General features: G+C 47.7%; 1 protein-coding gene across 3 annotated transcripts in view; it reads right to left on the bottom strand.

Annotated features, from left to right (window-relative positions):
* AUTS2 (activator of transcription and developmental regulator AUTS2) overlaps positions 1 to 15,759 on the bottom strand; it is a 1,187,404-nt gene that overhangs the window by 43,406 nt on the left and 1,128,239 nt on the right. The gene's annotated exons all lie outside the window — the stretch shown is intronic.

The raw sequence follows: 15,759 nt of genomic DNA, 5'->3' as shown, positions 1-15,759 counted from the left end.
TTCCTCATAGGGGCAACCAAGTCTTCTGTTCTGGAGTGAAGGGAGGAAGAAATTGCAAACGAGCAGGCTTGCGGACTACTCTGGCCCTGGGCTCACCCTGGGCCGACAGAGCTGCAGAGCGGCAGGGGTTGTTAGTTCCCACAAGCAGTATCAGTGACCTCAGTCCATTTTCTACCAAGTTCACACTGCTGCCACTCGGTGTGTAGCAGAGAAGGAGGCTATTCCTCCAGATATCATCGAGGCTCCTGAAGAGCTATGTTCTCTCAGTGGACGGTGGGAAAACCCCAGAGCCACTCCCGTCCTGTTCTCAGCAGGTCGCTGTGAGACAAGGGGCCTTTGCCGTGGGAAACATCTACCGACCTCTGGCAGTGAACACTGCTGGAACGCAGACATGCCTACCTGTAGTCCTGAGGCCAGGTGACAAACCTCCCCCCGACAGCTGTTCAAACCACATGCTGTGGCCCATGGACCCTGGGTGCTGCAAGCCCCTGCAACCTGGCTGACTAGCTCATGTGTGAGCACCACAGATGACTAGAAAGGATCCTTGGAAGCTGCTTTCCCCATGATATCATGGAGCCTTTGATTCTTTGGTTAGAGGAGAAGCAGGGAAAGGAGGACTTGAATAGTTTCTCCATAAGCTTTGAACTTTCCAGGACCCTGCAATCTTGCTCTTCCAACTCTGCTGCACAGACCAGCCACACCAGCCTCCCCAGCGACCACGTTAGGAAGGTATTCACAGCCTCGGCTCACATGCATGTTTGAGTTCACAAAGCATGTTCTCTAGTCCTGCTGGGCTGTTACGGAGCCTCAGCAAGCCCCATCACTGAGGGATGCCAGCGAGAAGGCTGCCAGTCTTTCTGTTCCCGTCTCCCAAGACCCCCTCTTGGAAACAGCTTCCTTCATCCCGACAGTGGGTGGGTTCCCCGTCTGCACATGAGCTGCTGCAGGGGTCAGGCGGTGGGCAGTGGTGATATCGTGCACAGACCAGAGGCCGCCTCCAGCACTGATCCTCAGCCACGAGAGCCAGCAACAGGGAGCTCTCATTCGTGATCTTCCCCGTCCTGGCTCCACAAGCATCCACTGGGTCACTCGCCACGTGCAACAGGGAGTTAGTGAAGAGTCTTGCCCCAAAGAACAGCCATGAGGCAACTTCAAGGACCACAGAAGAGGAAGTAGATTTGTTGTGAATGGCATCCTGGTCAGAACCAGGACCAAAAAGATGGTTGATTATGGAAGAAACTTTCAACCTAGAATGGCCTGGGCTGCCACACAGGGGAACAAGCGAGTGTTCTCTTTTGCTCCTTACTGGAAGTGTCCAAGAGGGCACTGAATGACCGTGTGATCATGACAGGAATTCTGAGGAGTTAGTCGTGGAATGGGAAGGAGACTAGATGATTTCTGAAATTCCATGAGTCCCTGAATAAGACATCGGTATCACACTCCTTGAAAGGACTTTTCTTCATTTTTGCTTCTCAATCTTCCAATATCTCCCCCTTGTAGGTTAATGGACACCATCTCCTTGCTTTGCACAAGTTTTGATAAACACCACCTCTTAAATAAATAATTACAAACTAAGAATCCCTGAGAATAGAGATATAATTTTCTTTAGAAACAGAAGTAAATCTGCTTATTCCTCACCATAATTTTTGAAAAGTTGAAAGATTTTTTTTTTTTTAAATGGAGTGAGGGTGACTTATGTGCTGTTTCCTATACAGGGTGGGCCAAAAGTAGGTTTACAGTTGTTCGTATGAAAATTCATACAATAATAAATAATAACACAGAAATAAACTCTGTGTTTTGCGTACTCACAACTGTAAACCTGCTTGGACTCATCCTGTATATGCAACATTTTTTCTTTTTAAAAAGACAAACCTACCAATTCTTAATTTTCTATAAACCACAATACAATAAATACTTGACAGAAAAATAAAATGTCTTATCATTATGTCATGTACCGTTATTTGGTCACTTGTCATTACTTCATTTCATTGCCCTCCATTTACTGGATAAAAAGGAAACATGCCCAAGTGTAAACTTGAAGCCCCATGCCTGTGAGGTCCAGGGAAGGAGCGAGGATGGGGACGACATGAGCCCGTCAGAACCTGGGGGGTTCCACGGTGGCGTTCCGGACTCCAAAACTACTCATCTGCTTGAGTAGCCTTTGGCATCTCGAATGGTAAAAACCATCCTGCAGAAACACACAGCAGGGAACGTCAGCTGTCCTTGGATGGAGATGGAGCTGGGGGTATTAAGTCACCGAAACAGTAGCCCCACCGCTCAGTTAAAACTGTGAGTGTAACCCTGGCAGGAAAAGGCTGTCAGGCAACCACATCGAGGCTTGGGACAGGAACTGTCACAATGACTTCGACTCCCTTGCAAATATCTGCACTTGATTTTCAGAGAAGTTTTCAAAACAGAACGGCAGAAGGGGAAACAGCCTTCACTCGTTTCTTCTACAACTGCCCGAGGACCACGTCCACCGGCAGCCCCCCATCATCCCCAGCCCCCATCATCCCCAGCCCCCCATCATCCCCAGCCCCCCATCATCCCCAGCCCCCCATCATCCCCAGCCCCCCATCATCCCCAGCCCCCCATCATCCCCAGCCCCCCATCATCCCCAGGCTCCCATCATCCCCAGCCCCCCATCATCCCCAGCCCCCCATCATCCCCAGGCTCCCATCATCCCCAGGCCCCCATCATCCCCAGCCCCCCATCATCCCCAGGCCCCCATCATCCCCAGGCCCCCATCATCCCCAGCCCCCCATCATCCCCAGGCCCCCATCATCCCCAGGCTCCCATCATCCCCAGCCCCTCATCCCCAGGCTCAGTGTGAAGTTCACGCCTGTGCCCCCCTTCCAACAGCGGCTCCCTCATCCCCATCATCTAAGCTCAGAATCACAGAATCACTTCATTTTCACCCCCCCCTTATATTAATTGGTGGCTCAGGTGTGAACTACTGCTTCTCTGATGCCATTTAACACAAACACAACAGTGGTTATAGAATCTGCTGTTCCCTGGCAGCCTCAGTGAGCTTTTAAAATATAAGTCATGCTGTCAGTCCCGTTTACGACTCTCCAATGGCTTCTCGTCACACGTACAGTGACCCCCCTCACGTGCTCACGTGGCCCCTGCTGGACTCTTTCTTGCTTTGCTCCTGACCGCTATGCGACAGCTCCCACACCTGCGTCCCCCCTCTGCACACACACAAGTGCTTCGGAAGCCCTCCTGTCTGAGTTCGGTGTCAGTTAAGCCACCTTGCTAATCCTTCTCCAGTCACCAGAGCCCTGGCACCCACCCCAACCCTCTGATCAACGTCTAGTCTAGACACCTAATGCCCACGGGACATACCAGGCACTTATTACTACAGATCGTCACTGGTATTGTAATACACACAACTAGTTTTTTGAAAGGAGGAGGGACCTCTTAAATCTCTGCATCTATTTCAATCCCCAACCCAATGCCTTCCATGTAGTGAGCGCTTGATAAACATTAGACCTTTTTTTAGGCGTGTAATCATCAATTTATGAAATCTAGGTTTCTTTATATCTGCTATTCACAAGGGGGGGAAAAAAACCCCAATAAACAATTACACATTAAGCCAGAAAAATCATGTCTCCTTGGAGTCATTTCCATAACTGAATATTATACTGCAAAACAGTAACAGTACAGAACATAAGCAAATGTAAAATAATTGGAAGCCATTATGAAGTTTCAGGATCCATTTTTGGTATGTAATAAAACTAATGTTCGTCTAATATAACAACAAAAAAAAATTAGCAGAGCACTCTAAAGCACATGATGTTAAAGGACAGACAGACGGGCAGACAGAGGCAGGTCCGGCTCCCGGGGGTGTCCGCCTCTCGGGGTGTCCGCCTCCCGGGGGTGTCCGCCTCCCGGGGGTGTGGCCGCCTCCCGGAGGTGTCCGCCTCCCGGGGGTGTCCGCCTGCGGTCTGCGTGCCGGACCTAACGTAGAGCGCAGACGGGATGAGCGCGCACATCCTTTCATGTGTCCTGAACAAATGAATAAGAAAATGTAGACAGCGGTTAAGCAGGGGGTTCTGAGGGGGAGGGGTCAGAGGACTTTTACTTTTCACCTTGTACAGTACTCAAATGTTCAGAACACTGGGTTTAAATCTAAAAATGTGATACTAAGTTAGACAACGGGGCAATCCGCCCAGTGCCTTTATTATGAGAAAACCACAGTAAAAGTCTTTCAAAAATTAGCCAAAAAACAAAAATTAAACAAACAAACAAACAAAAAAAAAACCCAGCTAAAAATTAGGTAGAAAAATTATGCAGCAATGAAACGCAAAGGAGCAAGGAGTATTAGAAAGACATTTGAACAATGAAACAGGCTGCGGGAGGGAGAAACGAGGTTTGTCCTGATAGAATAAAAATCTCTATAACTGCGAAGTGCAATTGGGAAACACACACAGCATACATCAAGCTGGAAGATCGTAAAATATTTATAAAATAAGGACTTCGCCATAAAGTGGGGGGTGGGGGGGAGGAGTTAAATTTTTTAAAGCTGCCAAAAACATAACAAACTGACATTTTTTAACAGTCAAATCACAATTTTCCTGAGGAAATAATACATCATTGCAATGGAACCTGAAGGATGATTAAAAGACAGGGTAAGCCCGACAGACTCAAGAACCCTTGGAAGGGCGACCCTGAAAGAAATTCTCTCTGTCCTCCTCCGCCCATTCACCTGACCACGGGGCCGTGTACACCTGAGGTCTTGACTCTGTCAGCAGTTCGAGCGCCTCCTCCAGGGGACAGTCCCCACTCGAGCCTGCAGACTTCTGCCAAGTGATGATTCCCACACGTGGCTCAGGCACTTTGACTGACCTGAGACACAAAGAAGTCGTTGGAGCCTAAATGGCAGGGTGGTGGAGTTCTCACTGCTGTGTCTAATAGATGCTCACAAAAAATAGGGGATATCTCAAAATGAATAAGAAGTGATAAAAAAAAAAGAAGCATTTGATTATTTTTTTTATTAGATAAGAACATCAGAAAAATAAGTCAAAGAAAGTTGTTCGGTTATGCAAATGAGATGCAAAACCAACTTTCATTTCATTGGTGAAAATGCACTACATACAAAAGGCTGGAAGTACTGGAGTCTCTGTACATTCTCTGATCCCCTAATTTTTGTGAGCAGTGTATGTCATCTGTCTTCAGCTTGTCTGCTGTTCCCAACCAGACTCCTTAAATTTCCTTCTTGCTCAGGTGCCAAGAAAGGCTTGTAATCCTCAAGCTGAACTGAAGGCCATCCTCAAGTCCTGACCTTAAAGCCTTGAAGACGGAGGAGGCGGGTGTACAGGGAGTGAGATAAAACAACAGTAGGTAATGAGCTAACGGCCCCAAGCTAGGAATGGACTTGTCCATCACCTTGCTGGCTTCAAAGGGCCACTGCACAGAGAAGCCTGCCCCCTCACCACAGACAAAGGCAAAGTTGCCGCCCCAGGAAACCTATTTGTAAGTTTAATTTTTTTTAATTTATTCATTTTAGAGAGGAGAGGGAGAGACAGAGAGAGAGAAAGAGAGAGAGAAAGGGGGAGGAGCTGAAAGCATCAACTCCCATATGTGCCTTGACCAGGCAAGCCCAGGTTTTCGAACCGGCAACCTCAGCATTTCCAGGTCGACGCTTTATCCACTGCGCCACCACAGGTCAGGCAGAAACCTATTTGTAAGTACTGTCATTGGTTATTCTTTCTTTGGACCTGATTTACTCAGATCTGTAAATTACTTCTTCCCCAAAACAACACTTAGGACAAATGGCTCTACCTGAAATTTGGAGTTTTCAAAGCACTGGACCTCAAATTCAAATATCCCCTGAGGATAAATAAACCTATCTTCCAGGGACTTCCAAAAACGGAGAACATTTTGAAAATGCTTTGCAAACACTAAATGGCTCAAAAAAGAAATGGAGGAAGGGGAAATTATCATTTGCCCCACATGTTAAACTACTCCTCCCTGTTCTCCTAAAATGCTAACCAAATTTTTTGCTTCATATTCCCATTCTCTATAATTGGTAGTGGTGCAGTACACAGAACACCGACCGGGGACACTAAACTCCCAGGTTTGAAACCCCGAGATCCCCAGCTTGAGCACAGGCTCATCTCGCTTGAGTACCGGCTTGCCGGCTTGATCACAGGGTTGCTGGCATGAGTGCGGGATCATAGACATGACCCCATGGTTGCTGTCTTGAGCCCAAAGGTCGCTGCCTTGAGCAAGGGGTCACTGGCTTGGCTTGAGCCCCCCAGACAAGGCACATATGAGAAGCAATCAATGAACAACTCAAGTGACACAATTACAAGTTGATGCTTCTTATCTCTCTCCCATTCTGTCCCTGTCTGTCTCTTTCTCTTTTGCATGTGTGCATTAAAAACAACAAAACCCAAATTCCTGTCCCCCAGCCATGATTGTGCTTCCAGGCACGCTGGCCAAAATTAATGGGTTGTGAAGGCCCAGTCTAGACTACGTAGCAGGCACAAAAATCACTTCAGATACAACTGACAAATCAGTCAGGATAGGGGTGGGCGTGGGGGACAGGGGGTGAGAGGTGGGACAAAAATAAAAGCCATCCACTGGTAAAGAAAGCATATTCTGACAAGAGGCAATGAAATCTTAACCCTCTGGAATGCACCACAAATCCCACAATTGTAACCGGGGATGTTTTTCCCTCAAACCCCAGATCCATCCACAGCAAGTGCTTGAATCTCATTCAGTACAAAGAAACACGGTGCTGCATCTGCCCTGACAAAGACATGTGACTACAGAGCTCTCAGTATGAAGGAGACACACCTGGGTGAGTCTGCATAGTCCCAGATTTTGTGAAGAAACTAAAACAATGGGAAGCCCATTATGAATACTAATAACTACATTAGTAAAATTCAGTTTATCAATAGATGGAGAAGCTGAAATACTATTAGTTCAGTTTATACGTCTCCCTTAGACTTCCCCCTTACGGCACAATTTTGAGAGGCAACACATTACAGTTCAAAAGTTAACTGGATTCAAGGTCTGGCTTAGCCAAGTGACTTGGGAGTCACCTGATTTATCAGCACATTAGTCTATTTTCAATTAAAGCCATCAACAAATCACACATATGGTCATGATAAGAGGTAAAATTTTATCTTTAAACCCGAGACTAGGTGGGTAAGACACAAATGTCTTTCCTCTATGCTGTTCCTAAAGAAAGTGTCTCTTAGACACTAACTGAAAAGTAAGAGCCATTCAAACCCTAGCGGTTCAGATTTCAGAGAAATTGGCTCAATGTACAATAACAAGGGACCAGACTTACAAAATATTCTTCTGCTGGAGGGGGCTTTGAAAAATGCCTAGATGAGCCAAGTCTGGACCTTTAACGTTTATTTTCATTCCTCCTGATAAAAACAAGTCTGTAGGACTATGAGCGTCCTTGCGCATGAGCAGGTGTTGTAACTTATACACCTTCATATTCCCAGTGCCTGCGATACTTTAAGAACACAAAAGATGCTTTACTGATCGTGTGAATAACAGAATGAAGAAACGAGCTGCTATGTTTTCCTAGAAAACGTGAATATAGTGAACGCAGTGTTGGCTCGGTGCAATTTTGTCCACAAGAAACACCTGATGAATGGAGACAACTGCACCAGCTGAACCAAGCCCAGAGAAAATATATTGATACTAACCACACCAACTTCAACTGCCTAGCAGCTACTCAGCTCCCCGTGGATGGGACTCTCACGCATCCACATCTGATGCCACGCCTTCCCCTCCGAATTCAGATAACCCTCCTCTCCAGTGTGTCCGTTTCCACAAGCCAGTGTCAGGCCTTTTCAGAGGCAGATGCCTTAGGACAGTGATGTACTCCCTAACCACTTACCACGTGCAAACCTCAGTCAGTGTTTTTATAAGGTTCCTACCTCTTTCTTTCAATCTGTCAAAGATGAACTTTCTGTGTCTCTAGCTAGCCCATTTCGCCTATATGCCACATAGTTGTAGTTGCTCTATTGTGCACAGCACAGTGATCTTTTAGGAAAACGTGTCACGGCAGAACTGATGGTGCAATTGTGTACATTCACGACAGAATGAATGTCACCTTACAGAGACTGTCCAAGAGCGGATCGACAGCCAGCCCAGAGTGAAGTGTTCAAAGGCTGTCAAAAAGGCATCTAGGTATTATTGCCCTCTTCAACCTACTTACCACTTAATGTATTTGTTCACATGCAGAATTCCAGAGAGTAAATATTTTTGACTCATTCAATCCACAACTGTGAGCTAAGTGTGGAATAGCGAGAGATGATTCCTATTCTAGCTGAACCCATCACCGGGTAGAGGAAAGACATACATAGCTACAATGCAAAGTAGTAAAAGCTCTAATAAAGGCTTCACAAAGACCTCCGCAATCTCAGAGGAAGTACTAACTTTTCATGACAGAAATATGAATCCCCAAAGCTTAACAAGTTGAAATGATGGGTTAACAGGGGGAAAAAAAGTTGGAACCACAAGAGCACCAATTGTTAAGTGCACACTTAGCACCTAAAGGACTTTTAAAAAAACCTGCCGCTAGGAAGCCCGGCCTCTCTTGTCTTTTATTTGAAAACAGTTGTCACTTGCCTTCACACTGCAGTAAGCTCAAACCAGTCAAAAGCAATTCTAATGCAAGTTTGGCCCGTCTTAAAAATGTATACCTGAGAAAGTGGGGATCGTAGTGATTAAACCAGGCTCTGCAAACCCGACTCTGAAGGGGCTGTATATCAGCTGGAACGAATGAATTCAAAGGATGATGAACAGAATCAAGGCCATGTCTCCTTGGGAGAGGCTGCAGGAAGGGGGAGTAAGAGGGTGGGAACACCACCGTCTCCCTATACTTGAAGGGCTGTCTTTTGGAAGTAGACTCTCTCACATGGCCCCAAGGGGAAGCGGCGTGGGGGACAGGCTCCAGTCCGATGGAAAGGAAACTCTGTTAACCACTAGAGCTGCCCAGAGATGGGGCCGAGCTCTGGAAGGCGTCACAGGTTTGAGCACAGGCTTTGGGACTGTCAGGCAGGGGAGTCCCAGATAGATTTACATATCAGATAAATGGCGGAGTCTCGGTCACCCTTCAGATCTTCCTCCAACCAAAAGGTTCTTTGAGCGCAGTTATTACAGTTCAGCCTTGTGAGGCAAGTCACAGTTCTCCATGACATGACTCTGGGGCCAGATGCATCCTTGAAATCATGCCCTCTGGCCCTTTGTTACAGATAAAGACTCTAGGGCAGTGGTCCCCAACCTTTTTTGGGCCATGGACCGGTTTAATGTCAGAAAATATGTTCACGGACCAGCGTTTAGGGTGGATGGATAAAAGCACAAAATAAAATTATGCGACCGGCGTAAAAACTGTGGTATTTTGAAAATATAATTGTCAAACTTACGAGAGAAACGTCAAGAGTGAGTCTTAGACAGATGTAACAGAGGGAATCTGGTCATTTAAAAAAAATAAAACATTGTTCAGACTTAAATATAAATAAAATGGAAATAATGTAAGTTATTTATTCTTTCTCTGCGGACTGGTACCAAATGGCCCACGGACCGATACCGGTCCGCGGCCCGGGGGTTGGGGACCACTGCTCTAGGGTACTTAGGGGAAAAACAAAAAGCAGAAGGAAGAGGTCCAGAGAGTGCCCACAAGTGACCATCACTATCCATAACGCTCCCACCACCCGGCCTGTCCACTCCCTCCTCTCCCTGCACCTGCAGCGAACACCGCCGTGCGGCTGGGAAGGACGCAAGGGGAAGGGATGACCCTGTCATGCTGTCACGTTTCTCTACGGGAAGCTGCTGCCATGGATATGCCTGTGGGCTCTTCATTACCGATGGAAAGGAAAACTCATTTTCAGTCAAGGTGAGTAGCTGCTAAAAGCAGATCTAGATTTGTTTCAGGACTCAGATTTTCTCGTGTGTGCACCAAGCCCCTTCTAGAAGTTTCCATGGCTGGTACATAAAGAAGACGGAAAAAGACCCGCAGGAAACATCTCTTAGTGCAGCAGCAGCAGACTACAAGTCGCTCTGACGTTTCTCTAAGCCCAGAAACCCAGGGCAGCACAGGACAGGCCCTCCAAACCTTGCCAAGATCACCAGAGAGTGACAGAAGGCGAATTAAAACTCCCAGGGGGTCCTCCACAAGTGGGGAACTTTGAACACGCCCCACACTTCCTGTGCCATACGGATATAGAAAAGCCGTTTTAGCCAGGTTCATTTCCTTCTACATGGACAGGTATGTTCTCGAGCACATAAATGACTAGAAGAACCACACGAAGTTCCAATATTGTCCTTCCCAATAGTGAGAGTAGTGATAAAATAACCCGGGAAGCGTATGGGGCTGCCCTTCCTCCCTGGGCTGTGCCCACGGCTCTGGGACTGAGCCTGGGAGCCTGGCACCCTGCAGCAGAGGCGCCCAGCTGGTTTCACCCCTGGCAGTGCACCCTCCGTGGCCACAGATGGATCTAAACTGGTTCTCGTTGGCCATGTACCTCAAGGTAGCAAGTATCTGAAAGAACCTTTCAAAAACTTCAACCTAGGCCCTGGCCGGTTGGCTCAGTGGTAGAGCATCGGCCTGGCGTGCAGAAGTCTCGGGTTCGATTCCCGGCCAGGGCACACAGAAGAAGTGCCCATCTGCTTCTCCACCCCCCCCCCTTCCTCTCTGTCTCTCTCTTCCCCTCCCGCAGCCGAGGCTCCATTGGAGCAAAGATGGCCTGGGCGCTGGGGATGGCTCCTTGGCCTCTGCCCCAGGCGCTAGAGTGGCTCTGGTCGCAACAGAGCGACGCCCCAGAAGGGCAGAGCATCGTCCCCTGGTGGGCAGAGCATCGCCCCTGGTGGGCGTGCCGGGTGGATCCCGGTCAGGCGCGTGGGAGTCTGTCTGACTGTCTCTCCCCGTTTCCAGCTTCAGAAAAATACAAAAAAAAAAAAAAAAAAAATTCAACCTAATCTGTATCTCCTTAGGCCCAACACACGACTTTAGGCACATATGTATGTCATCTGTCCAAAACCTTAACAGAAAACAAAAAAACCTTAGGTGTTCCAAGAAGAAAAAAACCCCGCTAATCTACCTAAGTGGTTCCTTTTCACCTGCCCAAGTAGCAGCACCTACTTGTTCCTCAGACCAACCAGAGAAGAGCACATTTCTTAATTCTTATTACAGGTTCCCACACAAGGGTGAAGAAGCAATGAAAGGGTCATGTTCCCCTCCACCCCCTCCCATGTTTTCAGGGAGAGACCAGCCACTCACTGTGTGTCTGCATGTTCACAAAGTGAGGGCTCTAACTTCTGTCTAGGACTCCTGGAAGATCTCCTGCCTTCGTTCTTAGGAACACTTGTGGAAAGGCCTGAGGTTTCAAAGCCTCCTAATGGCACTTAAGAGTCAGTCCACAGATAACTGGGCCGCACCTCTTAACCCGGGTTTGCAGTTTGTGGACTTTCCCTGATACAGAGTTGGGTCTCAGAATGTATCCAACAGAAGCCTTCAACAGAAGACTCTGCTACTTCCTACTGCCTAGATTCTGAAATCTAATTAATTTGTATATTAAAATGCTTCTCTTTATTGCTAATGGGCTACAGTATAACGATCTGACTACATTATAATATTTTACTGCAAACTGAAACATCAATAAAAGGGGCAGTGATGTTTTCCCCCTCTGCAAGGTCACCTAGGAAGCCAGCCCCAGGGCTCTGAAACAGAGGAAGCCTTCTCGTCGTCACTCCGCCTGGCTTCTTCTCTCTGGATTTTAGGTCACTTCAACATCCTGTCCACCCTCTGGACAATAAAGAAGGTACATAGTGGCAGAGGCAGTAAAGAATAATGCATGTCCTTCCTTCCCCTCTGCAACTATACCTTCCCCCCAATCACATCTGAGTGAGAGCTGCATATAATAAGTTCAGGTATTTCTATCCCACACTACAGAATAACAGAGCAGATCTGGCTTCAAAAATAAATGCCTTCTAATTCAAAACCCAAAAGACACGATGTTCTGATTTCATTGAATTCTAGGGACTGTGCAGAACTCCCCCTAGAGATGTCACTAGAAGATGCAATGTTGGAGAAATCGAATTCTCCAGGCCCTTTCTGCATCCGGGAGTTCAAGTCACAAAACCAGAAGGGGGGTGGCTGATAGGAGGAAGTCTCTGCTCTCCAAGGAGCACGTGGAAAACTCACCTGAAACCTTCTGGCGCGACCCTTCCCCTGAAAGGACTGCCCGGCCCTGTTCACTTCTCTTTCCAGCTCCCTGCTTTTCCTACTGACCACTGCCTGCTACGGTCTCCACCAGACACTCATTGGAAAACGAATAAAAGGAAAGCAATTTCCCTCCCTGGGAACAGGTATGGCCAGCGTTGCGGGCAGTGTGGACAGCAGACCTTCTGGCTCACGGGGAGACTGTGGTAAACGGTGAGATCCCGTCCCTCTGTGAACACAGTGGAGTGACAGAGAGCTCACAGATGTCCGGGAGCGACAGGGAGGATGGAGCGGTGTGGGTCCAGGCACCGGCGCGCAGAAGGGCATGTTTATGATTCCCCTACACGATCAATTCTAGGTTACAGCTAGGTCTTTCGAAATAGTCGGAGACGCGCTCCGTGGGAGCCATCTCCCTCCCGCTATATGAAACAGGGAACACCACTCTGACAGGCCGGCTCTAGACCCGGCACGAGCAGTACTGACGTTCCTCGTGCCCGGCACAGGCCAGCGCTGCCGACCGGGGCTCTCCTCCACGGACAACGTCTGCCAGCGGCAGGCTCCTCAGTCAGAACAGGCCCCTCTTGAAGTCGTTCCGACCTGGAGGGACTCACAACTGTACACAAAGAGCACTGACCCGACATTTTAAAAAAAAGGGAGGAGCTTCACTTCCAAGGTTTATACCATCAGTATGCTCCCACCACCATGCTGGGGTTTGGAAAGCAGAAAACAGCAGCGCCTCTTCCCCAGACCTGCTATTTCACCCCACCCTTCAGTGTGCATTTCCCACCATCTGGAGCCATAAGGGTTTCTCCACGTTCACATCTACTCCTCATGAGCATTCACAGAGGAATCATACGCATATACGTATGGGATCTGTAGACTTTTACTGCTGGCTTAAGTTTTGGCCACCTATGTTGAAATCTGTAGTTCGTTTCAAGTTTATTTTGACGCGAGATGAAGATGTAGCCATCTGTTGAAGAATCTTTCCTCCTGTTGCCCTTTGATTTATAAAGGCTCTTTTAATCCTATACTAAATCTTCGTGTGGATGATTGGTTTTTGGATAATCGGTCTTCTAACAGTACCGTAACGTTCTAATTATTACAGCTATGTTTACACACACACACACACACACACACACACACACACATCAGTGAAGTCAGAATGGTCACTTCTTCCTTCACTGAGTTTTCAAACCCAAACTGTGCTTGCCTCTCCCTTCCCGCTCTCAATCAGAGGAGAATTTTGACTATACCTGAGCTGAACTTTCAAATTCACTTGGATAAATTACTACTTAACCTCCTAACTCAAGAACGTGGCTTTCCTTAAGTCTCAGGCCGCACAAAGACTTGGAGTTGTCCTGATCAAGGTCATATAAGTCCCCCTCCAAGGGAACGGCACCGGCACGTGGCCTGTCTGCTTGGGCTCTGTTTCCTTTTCCCTCCTCAGCAGGCGTGCTGATCCCGTGTTATTCCCCCACCCTCACGTGCTCTGTTTCTGCAAATGGGAGACACCAGGAAGACAGAGTTGAGCCAACACACGCCTGGGTTCCAGGGAAAATAACTTAAAGAGATTGCATGCATTCCCTGGCACAGGGAGTGAAGAGGACAGGCCGAGGCCTCCTGTATTAACTCGATTTGAAAGCAAACTCTCCAGAGCCCCAGTGCCAAGGGCTAAAAGCATTCTTGAGAATATCCCTGTCAAAACCAACAAGACCATCCCCACCCTCCCACCCCCGACCTTGGCACGAGGAGCCACATCTCCTGCTGCCCTTCACCCCTCGCCCCTCCCCTCCCCCACAGACACGCCCCCGCACGACTGCTGTAGCTTCCGGAAATGAGGCACAGAAGACAAGATCTCAACAGACCAACTGGAATCACCATGTTGCATGTCCTTTTGAAACTCAATTTCATTTTGTTTGATTCTGGACTTGAGAAAAATCTAAGCAAGGCAAAGGAAAAGAAAAAGAAAAAAGAAGCAAATGCATCTCCCTGACCCCAGCTTCCTATGCAGTCTATTTCAACTCTCCTCTGGCAAGAGTTCATTCCTACAGAAGGAGCTGCTTCCCCTAAGAACTGGCTGTGCTTTTCCACCTGCGGGACAGACTGCAGCCTTATTGCGTGTCCTCCAGATTTATATATTATCCTGACCTTGGGTTGATAGCTTATAATTATGTCCCTTACTATCTTAAGATACCAAACACTTCTTCCTTAACCTTCAACGGTGCTACACTGAATTTAGGTTTAGATAATTACTAAGCATTAAAAAAAGCTCTTCTTATGTCTCATAATAACCTCTTTAATAAGTCATGGCCTCCATTTTCAAAACAGGCAGTGATAATGAGGAACAGAGTTGAAGAATCTTGGGAAGGCAATAAAACGACTCAGGGAGATACTAGACGCCAGCTCAAAAAATTAACTTGAGGACTTTTTTCAGTTCTTCTATGCCTTTATTTTCTATTCTTGGACACTGACTATCCTACTGAGGAGCCCAAAGTGGGAGATATTATTTCCAGTGAAAAGAAAAGATGGTAGGTTGCTGTACCACCACACTCACCACATTCTACCAAGCGTACCCCAACCCTCACACACATGCCAAGATTATATATATATATATATATATATACACACACACACACACACACACACACACACACATACACACACACACACACACATAACCCCCACCAAAGCTCATTCTGGGACAGTTGTTTATATGTCTGTGGGGCAGCTGTGTTAGGCTTGCTCGCTGGTTTACCTTTGTCTATATAAGGCTATGGGTGCTTGTGCTCAAGAGAGATGGGGGACTGCGGATGGCGGATTGCCTGCCTGCCCGCCACTGTGAGGGGGCCGTTCTGCTGTTTGCTTGCCTGAGAAGCGGTTTCCCCTGCCTCTGTGCTTGTCTGCCGTTGTGAGACTCTCTTAAACGGAATGGCCCAACCCCTCCTGGCTCCGCAGTTTTTCTACGGTCTGCCCAAATCCAATGTGAACCTGCCTGGCCTCGGCCACCGGCATTACAATGTCCCTACACAGTTCCCAGGGCCATCATGAGATCTGAATGGGCCAGGACAAGGTGAAACCCGCCGCACGCAGTGGGCTTCCAAGAGACTCGTGAAGCTGGGAATCAAGCCTTTGCTGCAAACTCAGCCCTACGTTCTTGAAGTTCTAAAGGATTCTGAGAAGGAAAGGGCTAACTTAGCCCCAAAAGCCTATAACATCTCTTCTGTCCAAAACAGAAAACATGTTTAATGTCTGTATTAACAGAGGGTGTCAAAAAAGAGCCCGGATACACGTAGGAAAATGTGGACAAGGGCAGAATCTAGATGAGGGTGTGTGTCACCGAGGGTGGGAGTGAACGTGACAAGGCAGAGGGACCCAGGTGCTCACTGCACAGTGACCTTGACTTTTCAGTATGTGTGAAAACCTCCATGCAAAGTGACTGGGGGAAGGTCGATGGTGGGCATCTTCAGTACTGCACAGCACCTGTCCTGCAACAGCCTGGCCTTCTCCGCTCCATAGTGTCCCATGTAGGTGACAGAAACATTCCGTGACTGCCGTGATTCTGA

This window comes from Saccopteryx bilineata, chromosome 4, assembly GCF_036850765.1.
Source record: "Saccopteryx bilineata isolate mSacBil1 chromosome 4, mSacBil1_pri_phased_curated, whole genome shotgun sequence".
Taxonomy (NCBI): domain Eukaryota; kingdom Metazoa; phylum Chordata; class Mammalia; order Chiroptera; family Emballonuridae; genus Saccopteryx; species Saccopteryx bilineata.
The sequence above is the reverse complement of the archived record's forward strand: the minus strand, read 5'-3'. Positions and strand labels throughout refer to the sequence as shown.